This window comes from Triturus cristatus, chromosome 10, assembly GCF_964204655.1.
Source record: "Triturus cristatus chromosome 10, aTriCri1.1, whole genome shotgun sequence".
Lineage (NCBI taxonomy): Eukaryota > Metazoa > Chordata > Amphibia > Caudata > Salamandridae > Triturus > Triturus cristatus.
Genome location: NC_140593.1, coordinates 474,541,706 through 474,558,339, shown reverse-complemented (window position 1 = coordinate 474,558,339; position 16,634 = coordinate 474,541,706). Strand labels below are relative to the sequence as shown.

At 43.9% G+C, this 16,634-nt stretch overlaps 1 long non-coding RNA gene across 1 annotated transcript in view; it reads left to right on the top strand.

Moving 5' to 3' along the window:
* The first annotated feature begins 385 nt into the window (after positions 1 to 385).
* LOC146789625 (uncharacterized) overlaps positions 386 to 16,634 on the top strand; it is a 59,530-nt gene continuing 43,281 nt past the window's right edge. Inside the window, exons 1-3 of the long non-coding RNA XR_014969837.1 lie at positions 386 to 465; positions 553 to 599; positions 680 to 780. This is a non-coding gene — a long non-coding RNA (uncharacterized LOC146789625). The remainder of the gene's footprint in view (positions 466 to 552; positions 600 to 679; positions 781 to 16,634) is intronic.

The following is a 16,634-nucleotide window of genomic DNA, read 5'->3' as shown; positions in this document are numbered from 1 at the left end:
TATCTTGCATTATTTAAACATTTCAATCCGTTCTGTGCTTTTCCTTGCTTCTATGATACTGCTGTTGTATGGCTCACTCTTTTAGTTCTGCATCTTTGGAGACCGTAAGTTGATCGTTTACTCATTCTCCAACTTTCACTCAGATTACGTTCCTTTATTATGTACCTTGCATTATTTATACAATTCAATTCATTCTGTGCCCCCCTTTGCCTTTATGGTACTGCTATGTACCCCACCACTCTAAGATGGCGCCTGCACTGAACCATTCACTCGTATCGCCTTCTATTCGAACAGGCTGTCATCCCCTATTGGCCACACGTTCGTCTTTCCTTATGGCTGCACGTCCTTCCTGCTGATCACATGACCCTCCATTCACGTCATATGCTCACATTTTCACATCCCGAGCACTTCCTACCTTCCTGATCGGATGCGGCCAACGGAACACTCTCCTCTATAATGCACGAGGTAAGCACCCGCGATGTGGTTTAACCCTTCCATCGCTTCGACTACTTTTTGAGCTTGCTCAAGCCCTAATGCCACCTGTCTTTTCAGAAGGATTCCCTACTGTGGGCCATGTTCACCCCCGGATATTAATCCCCGTAAGTAAGCTTCCTCCATTATGACCGCACTTTCTCACCCGCTCTCACCTCCTCCTCACGGGCCTTTTCATTCTTCACAGGCCGCATATTTTCCCTCGAGCCCAACTCGCGACACCTGGGACATTCCTGGAAATCCTTCCTTGCCCTCGACGTCGTTCATTCATATACTTTAATACTCGAGGTAACCATTGTTTTCTCACACTTCTGGTTGGTAGCGTTTTTCACCCGCTCGTGTGCCTTAGTATGTTTAGTCCATGCGCGGTACCAAACAGTTGCCACGCTACTCGCTTAAAAGCACGTAGCTATTTTCAGCAACGCTGCATCCCTTGTCTCAGCTATGCCGGCCTTAGACTTTGTGACAGCCATTTTTATAACCGGCTATATGCTTTTCACACTGTCTTCCATCACGACATCCTGCCGAATTAATTCTGTCTAAAAGTGGCTTATGATAATTTTGATTGCTCATTGTCACCTGCTGAACAGTTCTAAATGCAATTCACGACACCTTTGAATCAGCCGTGCCGGTCTAATACTTTTTGACGGTCATTGATATAACCAGCTATATGTTATGCACACTGTTTTCCATCACGACATCCTGCTGTATTATTTCTCTCTAAACGTGGCTTATGATACTGATTGCTCCTTGTCACTTGCTGTATAGTTCTAATTATTATTAATGGCACCCCCTTACCACCATGCTCAGTGGTCGTTATGTGCAATTCTCGATGCAGTGTTTCACTCACCCCGTTTTGGTTGACTCACACTGCTTACCTTTTAATCTTTTTTTCTAAAAGAGATTGCCATCTGACAGATATCCTTGTTTTAATCGCATTCATTGTTGATTTAATACATGTACCCTTCTTTCTCCCTCTTCCTTCCTATTTTTTTCAATTGTCGTTTCGTTGTCACATATGTAATTCCGCCATTTGTGTACGGGCAATTTTATTTAATTAGTCCTGATGAGGATCCGATATCCTCTTGATAAGGATCGAAACGCCGTCGACATAGTTGTCTACCTTACACACTCTATTTATTGTATATAAATTACTGTGAAGGTGACCTTGTATGTAACAGATGTTTCACTATCTGAAGTATTTACTGATTGAAACACCCATGTAAATTGCCTAAGTAGTTTTCACACTTTGCTCTCCTTGCGATATGTAAGTTGTAGGATACAGGCTTGTATTCCACTGAGATTTAACTTACATTCCTTTGATTATTGTTATTAAATTCTGTATATTAAAGGTGCCTTTGTCCGGCTGGGCACTGGCTGTAATATAGAACCGATTGAGGCTATATTTATTGTATTACTAACCTTTTTGCTTTCAGGGACCATTGTTTCCTGTAACATATTAGTTCCCGAGGTCCCTGACCGATCCCTTTGGGTGCCCTTGTTTCTCTTTACACGGAAACATGTTACACAGCATTCCCCAATTTGTCCTATGGGCAAGATGGCCTTGCAACAGTGAAAAACGAAATTGGCAGTATTTCACTGTCAGGACATGGTACACACCTCAGTATATGTCCTACCTTTCACATAAACGGCACCCTGCCCAGGCGGGTAGTTTGGGCCTATTATAGAGGTGCCTGATGTGCATAAAAAAAGGGAAGGGTAAGGCCTGGCAGGTGGGTGCACTTGTGAGGACAACAAGGCAACAAGGCAGTTAACAAACTGGCCGCAAGCACTGCAGTGGCAGGCCTGAGATCTCTCTTTAGGGCAACTTATGTGGGTGGCACAATTAGTGCTGCAGGCCCACTAGTAGCTTTTGCATTACCAGCCCTGGCACACATAGTGCACTTCACAAGTAAGACAAACATACCAATTATGGACAACCAATTACCATAACACTTTATGCAGGGAGCACTTGCACTTTGACACTGATCAGCAGTGGCAATGTGCCCAGAGTCCTAAAACCAACAAAAATAGGTCAGAAACATACAGGAGGAAGGCAAAAAGTTCAGGGATTACCCTGCAAAAAGTCCAACAGACTCATACAGATTGCCTTAACCCCGCTGATAGGGCCGCAGGAGTACATTTGCATCAGTGGGCTTACTACTGTGGGTGTGCTTTAGGGTGATATTTTGTGATTCCTGCAGAACTGGTGATATGTGGTGATTTATGAATGATGCTTACAACCTAACTGCTGCATTGTTATGCCCTGATGTTTGCTATAATGTATGTCATTTGGATCTTTGCACTGCCAGGATAACAAGTACTATCGCAGAAATTATATAGTATGCACAGAATTTATAGTTCATGTCATCTTAGTCTATGATTTATGTACAATACATGCTATATTTTTATATAATCCTGTGTGGAGTCTCTTTTGTGGTGTATGTATTGTGTCACTGGTGTGAGTGTGTTGCACAGACACTTTACATATTGCCTCTGGGAAAAGCCTCTATGCTCTGGCCAAGCTACCAAGGGGGTGGGCGGGGGTTATCTTGGGTGTGTAACTCGCTCACCCTGACTAGAGTGGTGGGTTCTACCTGGGTTTAGGTTCATACCCCAAGTCAACCAGAAACCCCATTTCTAACAGCAACAAGCAGAAAAGGAGTCCTTCCAGAAAAGCAGTCCAGTTGAGTCCTTTAAGCAGCTATGCAGTCCTTCTGAAAGAGGTTCAGTTCAAGATCCAGAAAGGGTTTGATTTTAGGGGGTCAGTGACCCAGTACTTATACCCAAAAGTGCCTTTGATGTAGAGGATAACTTCTTTGAAGTACACAAGGATCCCTTTCAACCCAGTCCTGTCTGCCAGGCAATCTCGTGGGGTAAATCAGTGCTTTGTGTGTGGACAGGACACTATCTATTGAAGTGTTTCAGCCACTCCCATTCCTCCTTGCCTGGGAAGACCCATCAGAATGCAGATGGATCCAAATGATTTCTCAGAATGTAGATGAGCCTCTCCTTCCTATGTTTGTGGCTGTCTAGAGGGAATGCACAAAGTGTATCTGTCACCCAACCCAGATGTGTATTGTAAGGCATAAAGGGTAGTAAGTGCAGATGAATGCCCACTTTCAAAAAGTGGGATTTCTAAAAGAGTAATGTTATATCCAACTTCACCAGTATGGAGGATTTATCATTACGATTCCAAAGATATGAAACATGAAAAAGATGCTCCTCTATGATCAGACATTACAGCTTAAAAAATTATTAAGGAATCCCCAATGCCAGCCTATGGGAGGAGTAGGCCTCACAGTAGTGACAAACAAAATTTGTCACTAGCAAGACATGAAAAACATTAAAGTACATGCCCTACCTTTTATTTACATAGCACCCGACCCTTAGAGTTACTTAGTGCCTTATTTAGGGATGACTTATATGTAACGAAAGTGGAGATTGAAGCTTGGCAAGTGGTATGAAATGCCAAGTCAAAGTGGCAGTAAATTGCACACATAGGCACTGCAGTAGAAAGCCTGAGACAGGTTTGAAAGACTTCCTCTGTGGGTGGCACCATCGGTGCTGCAGCCCACTAGTAGCATTTGAAATACAGGCCCTGGGTATCTGTTTTACCACTTTACAAGGGACTTACCCATATAATAAATATGCAATCAGGTATAGACCAATGCCATCATGTTTAGGGGAGAAGCACATGCACTTTAGCACTGGTTAGCAGTGGTAAAGTGCTCAGAGTCCAAAGGCTAACAAAAAGGATCAATAAAATGAGAGGCAAAAGGCATAATGTTTGGGGAAAGACCACCCAAAGGATGACAGGTCTACAATAACCCTTCCACTAGTGATTACATTTAGTTCCGATTAATTTAATATGCCACAAAGAAACTGGAGTAAATGCATTGAATTGTTTCCTTAAGAGCACCAGAGTAATGCCAATAACTACTGGAATTAAACACTCTTGGGTTACAGATCAGCTTACCGCCTGGAGTAAATCACTTCAATGCCTCTTCATAGGTAGTAAGAGCTCTGTAAAACCAATTACAATACAACATATAACACTGGGACACACTAATACCAATACCAGAGCACTCAGCTGTAGGTCAGTTAACAGTATATAATACATGTTGAATAATTGTCATGTCCATTACCCAGTACTGCACCAGTCCACAGCAATAAACCACCAATCACCTACTGAATAACAGAGAAGTCTGTCACTTGCTGCCTGCCAACAGAAGACTTTAACTTAGTCCACCACTGCACAACCCATCAAGCTAGATTCTGTGACTACTTCTTGCGATCTCACAATAACAATCAGATATGGGATGATATTAGCAAAGTCCATCCCAGCAAATCTCTCTACCAAGCCTTCCTCCAACCTATGCTTGCTCAGGACCATAAACTTTAAACAAAATGGAAATACCATAAACAGACCTGCCGAGCTGTCAGATTACTGAAAACTATAAACTGTGCATATCTCTCTCTCACACTTCTTCATCCATCACACTGGTAAGAGCTCTGTCTCATAACACAATAACCACAACACGATGGATATTACTCATGACATGGAAACACTGCCCACAAAGTGTCAAAACAAAGATAACACCTCTCCAACCACACTTCCACTTCAAACTGATTCTTTGATTCTTCAGGTCAACATTAGGTTGTATTTCTGGTCTGATTGTTTGAAGAATATGTGATATGCTGTTTCTCATCTTTTGAATACTTTAGTGTTCTTTGGTGGAAGCTTTTAGCTAAGGCTTCAATGCATAACCTTCATCTCCTGTCAAAAAGTAGATAAATATTAACTTTGCCCTGATATCATGTCACATATCTCAACACAGCTGTTTTGTAAATCTTTCTGAATTGACATACATTTGGGTGATTTGTCCACATTTTGTAGTGTGATGTGGGTGTGTATACATTTTAAAGGATTTCTTGTATGTATAAAACAATTATTGGTCTTGGATCATTTCTTGTTCACCATTTACTAGACTGTATTTTTGAAATTACTGGACGGGCTCTGTGCATGCACCTTTTCTCACAGGTTTAGGTATTAAGATCAATGAAAATGAACAGTATCACGCCTCAATTATTAATAATTATCTATTTTAGCCCAGGGTGGGCTATGACCATGATTATGGGTAAACAATTCGATATTATCACGAGACAAGGAAATTGGTAAACACATTTAATTATGAATTGAGTATTTCATTCCAATTTATAATGTGACCTTCATTCCAGATATCAAATATGTTCTCTCTAGTTTTAAAAAGCGTCAGTGGAACATGTTGGCAGTCTGTACAGGCAAACATCTTAGAAAAACTATCAATATCTATAAACTCGTCTGTAATTCTTTGAGACCAGCAGAAGTGTCTGGAGATGAAGTACATGAATTCTGTACTTGCTGAATGTCTCCCAGGAGATACCGAATGAAATGTGAAAACCTAGGTACCATCAGATCATGGACCATACCAACTGTGAATAAGAATGGCCCATTTGTACAGAAGCATAGGAGAATTGGGAAGTATAGTGTTAGTTTTATGCCATTCTAGATCATGATAGCCTGAGAGATGAGATTAAAAGGCCTGACATCTAACACTTAAATAAGGGCCCCAAACCCTTCAAACATACTAGTCTCTGTTTCTCCACATCTTCAAGCTCTCAGGATAATGCAAACAGTATTGTATTAGCTCTACTTTCTTCCAATTCTGTCTGGACTGTGCAGGTAAATATATCAAACAAGGACATGAAGAAGGACGGTCCTCAGTGACCGTGTAGCTGACCTTGGCAGAGTTATGGCACCACCCACATTTTGGGATAAGGAAGAGACAGGCACTAGCACAGAGATAGATGTAAAAGAACAGACATGAAGTAGACGGCAACATCTCCTTTGAAATTGCTGGGGACCATTATTCACTTGTATGAAAGTGTGATCATGCGATAAGGTTTGGCTATAGAATGTGATTCACATGCGCATTGCAAAGAGATTCTAACAAAATACATCCCTCACTGGATCACATTTGCATGGAGCAGCCACTCTTCGATGGGGCCATGGAAGAGAATAAAGAATAGATAACCACCTCATCCAGTTGGGACAAACGGTAAGAAGATCAAAAATTGTTTAAACAGGAGTATCAATAGGCAAACATATGTAGAGGCTGACTGTAATGAGACCTACTCTTCCAGGGCAGTAACCACTAGTTTGGGCTAACCCACCACCACGTTTATAAATATAAACCAGTGCCTTTGGCAAAATAGAAAATGACAGCTCACTCACTGAGAAAGATCAGAGTATGATAGAGCATAACATCAATATGCCCTGTCAACCTTGTCATTTGCCACCACTAGGCCTCTAGCTCACAGTAATAGTCGCCCCAAGTGCCACTGGATTTTCATACTATAGACTGCCAAGTGAGGTGTGTTGGTCACAAGCACCACAAATAATAATGTTCTTGATGTACAGAGAAAACGTTCCCACCACATCAGGACCATTGGTTCACTCAGTTGGGGGAACATGCAACATTTGTGACATCTGATAGGTAAACTGCTCTCACTTTAGTGTATCCGGTATACTGGCAAATGCACTGAAGGGGAAGCATTAACCATGAGGGCTATGCCGCGCATGCTGTGACCATGCACGCGGAACACCTCTTGCCTTAACAACGCATATGCCTTAAACATGCATATGCCCGAACCGCGCATATGCGTGGTTAAGGCAGTCAGCAGTCTAGTTCCAGAGACCGGATAGGCGGGGTGAGGAACAGGAAGGATTCTGAGTGGAAGGACTGGGACGCAGCTTGGTAAGTAGGGCTTGGGCATGAGGGGGGAGTTTTCCAGGGGGAGGGGGGAGTTTTAGGGCTCAGAGAGGGGGAAGGGACAGTTTTCAGGCTGGTGGCCGCTTTAGGACTCAGGGTGGGGGATGGGGTAGTTTTTTGTCCTGGGGCTGTTGTAGGGTTCAGAGCAGGGGCCTGGGGCCATTGTCGTTTTTTGGCCTAGGGGCTGTTTTAGGGTTCAGTGTGGGGGCAGGCTTCAGGGAAGTTTTTTGGACTGGGGTCGTTTTAGGGCTCAAGGCACTGGGCATAAGTCGGGGTAGCTTTTTGTCATGGGTGCCGTTCTAGAGCTCAGGGTGGGTCGGGTAGGTTTTGGTCTGGGAGCCATCTTAGAGCTCAGGGTGGGGGGGCAGGGTCCAGGGCAGTGTTTTGGCCTGGGGTTGTTTTAGGGCTCAGAGTGGTGGGCAACAGTCGGGCTAGTTTTTTGGGCTGGGGGCCGTTTTAGAGCTCAGGGCGGAGGGGGAAGAGTCTGGGGCAGTTTTTTGGCCTGGGTTGGTTTTAGGGATCAGAGCAGGGAAAGGGGTAGGGGTCGTTTTTTTTGGCTCGGCTGGGGTGATTTGCAGAGCTAAGGGACTTTTTTTAGGGCTCAGGGTGGGGAGTCTGGGTAGTGTTTAGGGCTGGGGCAGGGGGTTCGCAGTGCTGGTGGCAGGTTTGTAGGGCTCAGGGCAGGGTAACTGAGGGGTGATCTTCACCACGTATGCCTTTACCAATCATGCCTTTACAATAAAGTTTGTTGTAAACTCATGCGTGGTAAAGGCATGCATGGTAAAGACGAGGTCGTGGTTGAGACCGCGTCTGTTTGGCCAGACTAAGACACCCGGCCAAACGAACATCTGTACTTCTAAGTACCACCACTCTTCCTTTCATGGCCCGGCCTGGCACTGCACAGGCATGCTAGCCAGTCACAGGAAAATAAAATGTTATTGTTTTATCATTTTATTTTCCTGTGACTGACTGACGAGTGGGGTGATGCTCCTTCGCCATTTCTGAGGAGCCGCCCCTGGTCAACAAGTGATCTATTCATGAGGTCAGAATGTGAACATTAGAGACACTCACGTGAGGTGAGGTTAAGGAAGAAGGGATATCATTTAGAATTGGCGGGGATGAGGCTTCTGCCACAAAGTGGTTGTTTCCCTATTCACCTACCTTTCTTCTATGCTGCCACCTCCACCGTTGTGAAAACCATTGTGTAGGGCTATGCTAGTGAGAATGCTTCAGAGGGGCTGCTCTAACTTGATAGTTCTGAACTGCAAAAATATGTGACTGTCCCTAATGAGTTTGGGAGACAAAACTCAGCATTTAAGAGACATGTCTGTTTTTTATTTTCTAAAGACAAACCCTTGCTTCTGGAGTGTGTCTTTCGAAACTGGAAAAAATTCTCATCTATTCACCATGCTGCCACTGGATCTACATCTTTCATCATGTTAGCAGGTGCACTTCTAGCAGAAATACCTGCTCATTCGGAAGGAAGCTTTGAATATGGTGGAGAGCTTTAAATATGGTGGGGTGCATGGAACTGGATCTGGGAAGGTAATGTCTCTGCCTATGCAGCTGTCTGACACAGAGCCAGCCATACTTAAATGGAGTGCATAGTAATCGTAGTCATGGAAATGCAAACATGATGATAAATGCAATGCCTCAAACTTGAATTTCACAGTAGATTTCGTTACTAATACATCTGAGATCAGGCTCTGCCTCATTTATACTGCTTGAGATTTTGGCAGGGTGGCAACTGTTGTCTGGGTTTTAGTCTAATATCTATATGACAAATAATTTTCCTAACGGAAGCAAAATGCTGTGGGGCTAACTTAGTTTGACGGTGTTTTTTCATTTTTCAGCTGTTGCTCCAGTTTAGCTACCCACCTTCACCTGGGACTAAGAGTGTGCGATGGTAAAAGTTAATTTTTGAAACCTTTCCGAAGGCCTATTGAACATTTTGCAACACTTCTTTGGGGAAATTGTCATGAAACTCATGATTGTTGCAACAATTTAAGGATGTGAAGTGTTATCAGGGGGAAAGGTATTTGCATGATAAAACTACACGCTGAGTTGACTCTAGGACTGCATGTGGATACATGGAGGAGATATATCTCATTTCAGAAGCAGATTAAGAACTCTGAAAGTCCGCTAAATCTGTTCAAGCTTCTTATGCCATGTGTTTCCTGCATGGCCATTGTAGTTAGCCTAATTCTGCACGTCCTAGGACTCATTTTCTTTTGCACATGTTGCTATATAAACACATTTGTTTTGTGCCACATTGTACTTTCACAGAGAACTTGTATATGTTTCTGTGTTCTGTTTTTTTCCTGGGATTTAGTCTGAACACCACAGACAAGGTCAAACAACAATGCCCCTTGTTATTCTCTCTGCTCAGGCACTAGCACCTTGGCATAACACAAGTATGCAGATGCTGTTTATGAGTACACATCTTGTCATGTAACTGAGCACAGACGTTTAAGTGAGCACACTGGGCGAGGGTTCTCGAACAAGATTGCTACATCAGCTGAGATGTCGAACATCCATCTGTGGATGCTAAGGGACAGGATCTGCCACAAATCCCAGAGATCTTTGATAAATAATCATCTAGCTTCAGTAGAAGGGAGGGTTTTAGCATATTCTGTTTTATAACATGACAGGGCTTTTTATGATATATGGTTTATTGACCATGCTAACAGTATTTTTAGTATGCATTTGTTTTCTTATTGTGGCATGAATACTGCATTTTAGGTCAAAATAGTTTGAATAAATATTCTAAACTTCCTTAGGGTCTCTTGTTTATATTATTGTGGACGAGCGCAAAGGAGGAAGCGAAAGGTGTGTCCTGTTACCGCGATCGCTGAGAGGATTTAGAGTGTTGTGTTCTAGGGTGCCAATTCACTTGTTACTCTGGTAAGGTTAGGAGAGCCAAGTGAGGCACTATAGCTATTCGGACTCGGGCTCATAGAAAATGAGGTGGTATGCTGATGGCCTATAATCCCAAGCATAGTCCTGTTCCTGAGCCGAATCCCTGCAACACTCACATTGAGTCCTGCTCTAGCTGTAGCATTTACACTGTTATAAAGTGTAGATTCAGACAGCAAGATAGTTCACCATTGAGATCCAAACAAGGACATCCATTTAATTGTCCTTTAATAACAACTTGGCAGGATTATAGGGATTACTAACGGTCTGCTTTAGATTAAAATGTGTGCTCTAAAGGGGAAAGCCCATAAAATTGAGGCAATGAATTAAGGGCCCTATTTACAGTTTGGCAGAAGGATACACAGTCACAAATGTAGCGGATGCCCTGTCCACCGTATTACAAGCACTTTACAACCTATGTTGCTTGTAATATGGCAAACAGCATATCCTCTATGTTTTGAGGAGTATGCCACCCACCAAGGTCTACATCAGTTGCTACGTTATCTTGTTCCTTGAGAAGAGCGTGACTGAGATATGCACTGATATATTTACATATTCTTGTGGCATCAGCACCACTTTCCTATTTTCGCAATCTCTTTTTAGTTGTGCAAATAAATCATTTATGATGGTGCTATGCTTTTTTTTTTAATTGAATAACTGTATTTCATTTTCAAAATTGTGTAGTTCCAAAAAAGAAGGGAAATGCTAAGTATTTGTCAATAATTAATTTGTAATCCGTCGGAACAGAATCAGTAAATTAAAATAGTAATCATTGAACTGGCAAGAAATATAAAAAAGTTAAAAATGAACATAAAATGTACACATTACATTTGTGAATACATGTGTTTGCATGTGCTAGCACAATATACCCAGACCTATTAGTGCTGCCAATGCTTGTTATTGAATGGTGGGATAGATTTAGGCGCAGATGCGAGCCTAGGGACACATTTTCCTTATCACCAGTCAGTGACTGACTCATCATGTGGGATCTGAAGGACAACAATGAGCAAGAGTCAAATGCAAATCCTCTCTGTTCACTATTAACTCGTTCCCTTGTTTGAGCAGACAAATCTCATTTTGTATCTACCCTCCCTAGAGCAAAACAGCTGGCATGCTGAATGTGTGATGACCCAGCAGCAGTCATCTGAATGGCAGCTTCAGAAATACAGAAGCCTTTTTATTCATAAAGCGCTTCCAAAAAGAGAGCTGTGAGCTGTGGCACACAGAAGTTGCATAACTAAGCATTTTTTTATTGTTAAACCGCAGTTAACCGTGCAATATGTTTTGAGAATGTACAGATATGTCTGTGGTGGAATGAAGGTACATATCTATTGTGCCTGGTTTTCAAGAGGAACTTTTTTCAGGTTTTTGTGTCTTATGCCGCTTTGACTTGTCTCCTTTGAGCAACTGCACAGTGAATTCTATACAGTGTTTCCACAGACAGTATGATTACCCGTATCCAATCCAATAGAAAACAAATTATTGACCTTAGAAGGATGAAACTTCAACCTTGCCCTTCGAGGGGGCTCGCTCATCATATCAACAGAGAACACTTCAACTGAGGCATATGGTAAGCAGAGAGGAAATAGTGCACAATGTTAGCAGCGTGTCTTGGTAGATTTACGGAAAGGGCAATGTTCCAAGTCCATAGATGATAAAGTCAGCATCGAAAGTGATATTGTTTAATATTCATATATTAAAAGATGTACACAAAATACCGTTACTGATGATATGCTTAGATAAGAAGTATAGACATAAAGATTTATAGATGGGTAACAGTGAATAACAGGGCGGTGTTACCCATAGGGGTCCCGAATTACATCAAACAGACACCGAATGTGAAGTATGAGTTGTCTATGATTACACTGAGAACCCCAATGTGAAAAGCACCTCTGTTATTTACTTTAAACACATTTATAATTTATGTTTCGTCCCCAAAATTATCTGCTTCTGCTTGCAACTTCTACTCAGTGGTGGAGGAGTAATGGCAGAGCCACACATAACGTGGCCTCTCCTCCCTGTCCCAAATGTAAACCTCCACCCCCAGAAAACTGGCCCTGAGCCACTCACCCCACCGCCCTCGTTGTCTTCTCTCCGCCACCCACAAAGATGTGCTCTCTGCTCGCCATCGAATCCGAGAGCCAGCGCCACTGGCAGGCTCGCATCAGGCCTGACAGAGCAGTCTGGAATTCCTTTATGAGGTACCAACAGGACATCTTTTGTTAGCCACTGTTTCTAGGTCGTAGCAGTGAATAACCAGTTTCGGAATCTGGTGTTCGATGTAGTGGGGCTCAATGAGAGCCATACACCACACATAGATCGATTCAAATTCCAGGAGTAGCATTCGTGAAATTACATAACCCCAATAATATGACAGGGCTGGACCCTCGTTCCCGCATGAGCTCTTCAACAGCCTTAACAGTGCCTGTGGGAAGGGCAAGGACTAGACTACTTTTGAGTAACTTTTTTTGATGCCGAATTCATGCAGTTCCCATTTATGTGTGTGCACAGAAACTTAAATAGTGCAAACCTAGCAGTCGATCAAGTGGAGTGCTATGCAGTGTGGGGCGGTTCATGGAAAATGATACAACACTGTATGCATCAAATGTGGAGCAACCTCTTGGAACTACACAACTAAATTATGTTTCACACATTTACAATTACCTTTGACATAGTTATATTTTTAGACACAGGGAGACTATCAGTCACTTGTGAAAAACTGAATTGAACCTGAGTGTCCCAGGTTCCAAATTCATCGATGTGGCCACTAGATCACATCTCTTCATTTGAGGATAACATCCTAGATAAGCAATCCTACAGAGATGGAGAAAAGACAACTGAGAGGGACCAAGCCTATTAGACAGTGAGTCCTCAAACGTATACACCATACCTTTCCACCTACAAATCCAACCAGAATTAGCTCCCCCAGAACAAGTAGACACCACCCTGCACCTCAACACTATTCCCTCCACAAGGAACCCAACAGAAAGGCATCCACCCTGCCCGATGCCCAACAAGAGGCCCCCAGAAAAAAGACACCCCCTCAACCCTATGCCCTAAACGAGACAGCCAGCAGGCAGACATCAGTCCATACCTTCTCATCCCACGAACAAACACCCTTCCCAGTCCCACTGGTAGGTGCATGAGACCAGGTTAGAAAGAGCAGTATCGGGAAGGCCAAAGTTAAAATCACAGGACTCAATTCAATATGATTCTATTTTGAGTAGGTATGACTTATTCTCATAGTCCTTCCGTCTTACTCGGGGAATTAAGTAGCCCTTGACCCCTGGTCCTGGGGGCCACACCACCCGCTGCTGCTACCTAGCTCAATGAGCAAACGCACCGCCCTAGCCCTCGAGGCCTCCTGTTCAGTCCCACTTTCGGGTGACCGCCTGCCACTGGGAATCTTTTGGCCCAGTCTATTTAAACCGCTAGTGTTGGGACAGACTTTTGCTTGTTTTGTTTTGGTAATTTTGACTTTGATTTTCTTGGTTCACTCTGTAATTGTTACAGTATTACTAGTAACTCCCCCCACCCGCTTCAGCCGTTTTTTCTGCTCCCACCGTTTCCTGCCCTCCCACCTGCCTGACAGCCCCTCTCACCTCCCAGGATTACTTATGGCGGTTGTTGCACGGCTCCAGTGAATAGTCCTTGACCTCTAGTCCTATGTGCCACTAACTCCACTGCTGCTGCATAGATCCACAAGTCAGAGCACCACCGCCAACCCTCGAGGCCCCCTGTTTGGTCTCACTGTCAGGTGATCCCTGCCACTAGGAATCCTTTGGCCAGCCTGTTTCAGCCTCTAGTGTTGGGACAGACTTTTTCTTGTTTCTTTTTGGTAATTTTGTAATTTTTACTATTATTTTCTTGTTTCACTCTGTAATTATTATTGCATTACTAGTAACACTTCCTGCTCCCTGACTGCCCCTCCCACCTCCCAGGACTACTTATGGAGGTCGTTGCGTGGCTCCAGTGAATAGCCCTTGACTGCTGGTCCTGTGCGCTGCTCCATCCACTGCTGCTGCCTAGCTCCACGAGTCAACGCACCGTCCCCCAGGACTCGAGGGCTCCTGTTCGGTCCCGCTGTCAGGTGACCGCCTGCCACTGGGAATCCTTTTGCCCAGTCTATTTCAGCCCCTAGTGTTGGGACAGACTTCATCTTGTTTAGTTTTGGTAATTTCGTAGTTTTTACTCTCATTTTTTTGGTTCACTCTGTAATTGTTATTGCTTAATGTCCCCTGCCCGCTCCTGCAGTTTTTCTCTCTCCCACCGTTTCCCGCTCCCAGCCCTCCCGTCCCCCTATTTATTTATTTATTTATTTTGAGATTTATAGAGCGCCTGGTGCAGCCCCTCCCACCTCCCGTCTACTTATGGAGGTTGCTGCATGGCTGCATTGAAGGGGCGCTGAAGACGTGCCAAAGGCAAGCCCATCTGCATTTATCCATACCTGGACCTCGCCCAGCACCAGGAACCCTGGCCCTTCGCACTCCCACAGACACTCCGCCACAGATCTCCATGCCCAGGACCCCGGACCCAACAACAACTCATCACCTCACTCTACAGCTGGACCGCTCTCCTGCATGCACTGCTGGTTCACTGCCACCTAGGACCAACTGCTATCGCAGCAACCGGCTCATCCCCACATCCACCCCAGACATTGCCACTGCAACACCCATGGATTACAAGATGAAACACCACGACTGTGCCATCAGACATGGAGATGGCATCGCTATCGTACACAAAGAATTGATCGTCTGCAGCACCACCACCAATGACGAGACCAAGCCAATCATGGAACACATGAACATCCAGCTCTGCACCAACGACAAAACCACCATCAAAGGTACCCTCACCTACAGACCCCCAGGACCACGAACTGGCCTCAGCGACCCCATCAAGGGCATTCATCATCCCACTCACCATCGAATCCGAACACTTCATATTCCTGGAAGACCTCCATTTGCACCTGGACGACCCCACTGACACCACAACCACCACACTCTCCACTTGCTCCACAAAGTCTTCAAATGGGTAACCATGAGCACCAGGAAAACTGTGATGCAGGCCCTCATTACTCTATGCAGGCACCACCACCGAACTCATGAGAAGACTCCAGGCAATCCAGAACACAGCAGCCAAACTGATCCTCAACCTGCCACAGAGTACCCACATCACCCAGCACCTGAAAGACCTCCATTGGCTACCCATCTAGAAAAGATGCCAATTCAAGATTCTGACCTATGCCTACAAAGCCCTCTATGACCATGGACCCGCCTACATGAACCATCACCTGAATTTCCACCTACCTCCCAGGAAGCTCTCACGACTCACCTCATCCTCACACAGATACCACGCATCCTCCGCTGCTGCACTGGAGGACTCTCTTTCTCCCACCTCGCCCCCAAGTCCTGAAACAACCGTCCAGGACTTCCAAAGTACTGATTGCTGGATTGATTGATTAGTAGTGAGCTAGAAGTCCTAGAAGAATATGTCACAGCAAAGGCTTTGTGTGTCGGGCTCACAGTCTTCAAAATTGTCAGTCCATCAAAAAAGCATACATGCCAGCCATTGCCTGCATGAGTGTCAACACACTTCAAGGACGTTTCACTCTAAAGTGTCCAAAACAAGTTGTAAACAAGTTGCTGCATTTTCTTTCACAGTCATTTTACACTAAATGTTATTCATTTATAAAACTACCTGGCCAGGAAAAGCTTGCAACACATTATCTGTTTAAAGGGAATCATTTTTTCTGCTCCGTCTGTGAGGTATTTTGGAGTCTTAACATTAAAGAAGTCCCCTGGCATTTGCGTGAGCAGACTGGATCAATGCCACCAAGCTGGGATTAGCATATTCACACGGATAGGTTCAAGGCGGCATGAAGCAAAGGTTGGTGTCTTGCTTGTCCATTCTCCGTGAAACCAAAAAGATGAAAAACAGGCGCCAACTTGACATTTTCTGAAGTTACAGCGCAGTCTTTCTTAGAGAGAAAATGAGGCTGACATTTCAAAGCATGTGATGAATGGCATTTAAGGAATGTCATATCATGGGTTTACTATGCAATAAAACATTGCAGTCTGTCTTCTTTGCAAACAGCTCTGGAAATGTAGTCTGCTTCGTGCAAAATGACAACATGGCCTGCATACCAGAACTCTGTGGTGAAAAGGACAGAGGTTCGATTGTGCGGGTTAGTCGATTGCTCCTCCGATTTTTGTAACATATTCACAAATCTTATGCTGTGCTACCAAATGAACCTCCGCACTAACAAAATGTCAGGATATATAGGTAAGTATGGATCTACTATACTTAACTCCACATATATGAATCATGACAATATCTATCTTCAGGTTACATAGACGTGAAGCTACGAATATACTATACTCACCCTCCTATATTTTCCTTCACAATGTTTAG